The sequence below is a fragment of the Eriocheir sinensis genome, unplaced genomic scaffold (assembly GCF_024679095.1).
Source record: "Eriocheir sinensis breed Jianghai 21 unplaced genomic scaffold, ASM2467909v1 Scaffold1751, whole genome shotgun sequence".
Taxonomy (NCBI): Eukaryota; Metazoa; Arthropoda; class Malacostraca; order Decapoda; family Varunidae; genus Eriocheir; species Eriocheir sinensis.
The window spans coordinates 15,627-20,000 of record NW_026111130.1 but is presented as its reverse complement, the minus strand read 5'-3'; the positions used below and the strand labels follow the sequence as shown (position 1 = coordinate 20,000).

Below are 4,374 nucleotides of genomic sequence, written 5' to 3'. Positions count from 1 at the left end.
GCACTCAAAACCGTTACTGGAAAGCTCTGCGATGCCGAGTTTGCCAGTCGTAGAAATGTTTTGGTTTACGCTGTAAATGCTATTGGCTGTGACGCGTTTGGTCTCATCAAGGACTTGCATCAAGTGTATCGTCATGAAAGTGTATATAGTCGCAGGAAGCGACTGTACAACCTTTCGAGATCGATGGTAAGCACCCGAGACGAGCCAGGGACCTTGATCGTGCAAGAACCATTGGGAACGGACAAATCTCCGACTCTTATCGCCTGTGTGACGCAGTTCGGTTGGGGAGCATCGATTGAGGACAACGTCAAGGCAATGCAGGCCGCTAACAAATCGCACGACTGGCACTACGTCGAAGGCCTGAAAGAAGACACCAAGATCAATCGCCGACATCATTTCAAGACCTGCATGAAAAAGTTAGTCACGCTGGCCATGGGACATAAGGACATGGAAAAAATTATTATTGCCGAAGGAATGGGTTGCCGTGGAAAATTGGATGAGGAGTGGCGTGAATACTATCTGCCTGCAATAGAGACGCTCGCTACCAGACTGGAACCTTTTGGCATTCAAACTGTTCTTGTTTGTACACTCGAATAAAAGTACTCCGAATATTGTGTATATATGTCATCCTGTGTTAGTTTACGAATCAGTTACTAGCTAGCCATGGCGGGAGATGAACATTATATATATTTGACTAATTTAGGGAACAGGGATATTTTTCCGGATAATAGACCCCATCAATTTGTAAATAGACTTAACCCTCCTTTACTCCTTGACCCAAATAAGGATTATGAAATAGCCATGGTGAACTGCTTGTATCCTAAAACGTTTTATAGTATACCCAAGCACGATTTTTCAGCCCGCATTGAAATTTATGCGAGTGCACACTTTCAACCCGATCATACTTACTTATTGTATACTTTCGTTCCCCAGAGCAACATCTTGGCTGGTGATACCAGGTACATGATTCATGTTATCAATAGCGATCTGTCCCTTGCTCTTGCAAAGCTTCTCAAGAGTTACTATACACATTACTTTAAGGGTGAGGAATTCTTATTTAGCTATAATAAATTGTTACGGAGGACAGATCTAATTGTTCGCAAGGGTATCTGCACGAGTGATGATCACTTTTGTAAACTCAGTCTTAAATTCGGATTCCGAATGGCACAGTGTCTAGGATTTGCACATACCATGGATTATACTTTTATGAGTCCGATGATCTCAATGTCAAGAATCTTACATACATACCCGCCCCTTTCCCCACGCCAAGACGGTGGGGTTGACTTCATTGATCTATGCCGAGTGCGTAACCCCCACGATGTATGGTGGGCAAATGGTAAATCTATTAGATGCAGTTACCATGGAAGCTGCTGGAGGTAGAGACTTTCGCCAGCTCGTATATAAATCTCTTAATAAGACCTTTATAGATTCGATTTCCGTCAGAGTGCTCGATCAAAGGGTAAAAGTATAACCTACGGGCGAGGAAAAACCATGACCCTTTATTGCATATTCGCCCTAAATAAGAAATAAATACGACACTTTTCGTGAAGATGGGTTATTCATTCACAGACAGTCATGAGGTACTTTCATTCCTCCGGGACGTCATGATTTCGATGCTCTCTTTTAGAGAGTCATGCAAGGGTGGTGGATTAGAGGATATTAGGATATTTCTCCGCCTCCCGTTCAGCGAGGTAGAAGAGGAGGTGGAATTTTAATATACTGAGCGGTCTGGCTAAAAAGCCATCCCTTTCTCATGAGAAATGTCGCTCCCGAAGCTGTGCGTATGGGGAAAGACGTATTAGGCGATGTGTTAGATGGACGGGATATCCGTCACTCGTTAAAACCAGAGGCGTGTCGGCTCTGAAAGGCGTTGGACAAAGACTTGCCCGAGGGGGAGGTAAGGGAGTCCGCAAGCGTCAAAGACGAGTCCAAGGTGGGCGCGTCCGTAAGCGTAAGAAAACAAGCAAAAGAAAGACGAAACGACGGTCACGTAAAACATGTTATAAAAGTGACATATTCAACATGAAAACGTTAGTTTAACGTGGAAGATGGCGGAATACGGACTTGACGTACAGGGGGGTGGGACGACCACCTCTCTGCGTCAGTACGCAGCCGCCGTAAGCTCACGGTTTACTCGAGTGACGCGTGTGAGACCAGTAAAGTTCTATTGCATCTCGAAACAAACTCGATATTTTACCCGTTAATCTTGACGGTTCTAATAATGAGATTAATGATAGTTATATTGAATTTAGGATTCCAGGCGTTCCTGGACAATTTCTGGATCTCAGTACACTCTCGATAGACATGAAGACGCGCGTGACCAAGGTGGACGGGTCGAAGCTTGGTGATACGGATCATGTGGTTTTTGCTAACGGCTTTAGTAATACCCTTTTTAAAAATTGCACTTGCTACCTCAACGAACAGATGGTAGAATCCAACGCCCTCTTTAATTATCATGCCTTTGTTAAAATGATAACGTCGATCCCCCAAGAAAAGTTAGATTCGATTGGACGTAGTTCCTTCTTTTTCCGTGATGATCAGAGTGAAAAAGGTATAGTGAACACGTATAGTGACGAGTACTTTACAGGAGCCAATAAACAAGAAAAGGAAATGATTGCCAACATAAAAGCACACGGTCTTAGTATGACCGCACCTTTGCTGTTAGATATTGCGAGTCTAGACGCGTATCTCCTCGACGGCACAGATGTGAGAATCAGGTTGGAATTAGCAAGCAAGTCGTGGATTCTAAACACATCTCAGGATGGAGATCTCTTTAAATTTGCGCTCGAATCAGTAAAACTATGGGTCGATCGCGTCGTGCCGCACATCAGCGTTATCGTCACTCAATACTTCACTCGCGTCGAAATCCTTGCAGTATACATACAATCGAACCCTGTATAAAACATATGTCTTAGGAATCAATCAAACGAGTTTGCTGGCCGAATTGCCGTTTGCACAAATCATTCCACAGAATCTGATAATGGTTATGGTTGACATGGATAACATGTCTGGTTCTTACAACAAGAACGGTCTTTATTTCACTCACGCGGATCTCAATCACGCTCATATCACCATTAATGGGTCAACGGCTTATAATATTCATGCTCAGTTTCCCCATCATGTCTCTCGACTCTTTTATTCGACGCTAGAAGGACTTGGCTTGGAAACAACTAACAATCTTACTCTCCCGGCTTTTGCAGCGGGTCGAACCTTATGCGCTTTTAATTTCGTCACAGAAGACGTGGAAAATGGGATTCCCCTCGATAAAAATGGAAACATGCGTATCTCTTTAACTTTTAATAAAGGACACAACAGAAATCTCGTCATTATATTCTTCGCCGACACAACAGGCATAATTGAAATTGACGCGCATCGTCAAGTAACGTGTCAGGTTCGCGCGTAAAATAAAATGAATGCACTGGAAATCGAACGAGGTTTAGCGGGTGTACTGGGGGATAAGATTATTTTTTTAGGTTGTCATCCTGAAAGTCATGTCGGTAAGCTGCTTGAACATGCAAAGCAGCAGCTAAAACCCATTGTCTTTATTCTGAACACTCTGAAGGGGGGAGAAGTCATGGGTCACTGGATCGCTATATACATTCATTATGAAACTCAAACACTCGGTTACTTTGACACTTATAACTTAGATCCAAGGTTGTATTCACTGTCATTACATCACTTTATACAAGTACATCCGTATATGACGGTGTATAGATTAGCATATAGATTACAGGGTCTGCAATCCCTTGTGTGTGGCATTTACACGATGTACTTTTGCTATCTCCTCAGTCATCATCCCCTTAAACGTGTCATGTATTCCCTCCATGCAACCTTTACACGCTTGTTCTCGTGCTGTCAAATATAGAGAGGCAGCTCACAAAAGGTACCAGAGTCTTCGAACTCCCGCTAATCATGATCTTTACATTTTCCGCCCGGAATCGTGTCAAATCTATTCTTCGACTTACCAAAACATCTTTCATTAATAGAAATGTCAAAATCTTTCTTTTCCTAATCCTTCCCGGGATTTCTGGGATCTAGCCAATAACATCTCCTCCAATTTCACTTCTCCCTCTTTCCCTCCTCTCCTTAACCCTGACGGAAGCACCGCCGTCTCATCTATCTCTAACGATGAATTCTTTTCTCAAACTTTCTGTAAAAACTCCACTCTGGACTATTTTGGGCATATTCCTCCTACTCATTCGCCCTCTGACTCCTTTATGCCTGTTATTAAGACTAACCCGGTAGCAGCAACGGGCTAAATTTGTGGCTTTACCGTGTACCAGCGACGGGCCACATTTTTGCCATGATATAAACCCCCAAAATAGATGATGCATAAACTGATCACAAATGCGTTGATATATATTATGAAATGGT

At 43.1% G+C, this 4,374-nt stretch overlaps 1 pseudogene; it reads left to right on the top strand.

Annotated features, from left to right (window-relative positions):
• The first annotated feature begins 1,960 nt into the window (after nt 1-1,960).
• On the top strand, nt 1,961-4,042 carry LOC126990565 (uncharacterized; annotated as a pseudogene).
• Nucleotides 4,043-4,374: the final 332 nt, after the last annotated feature.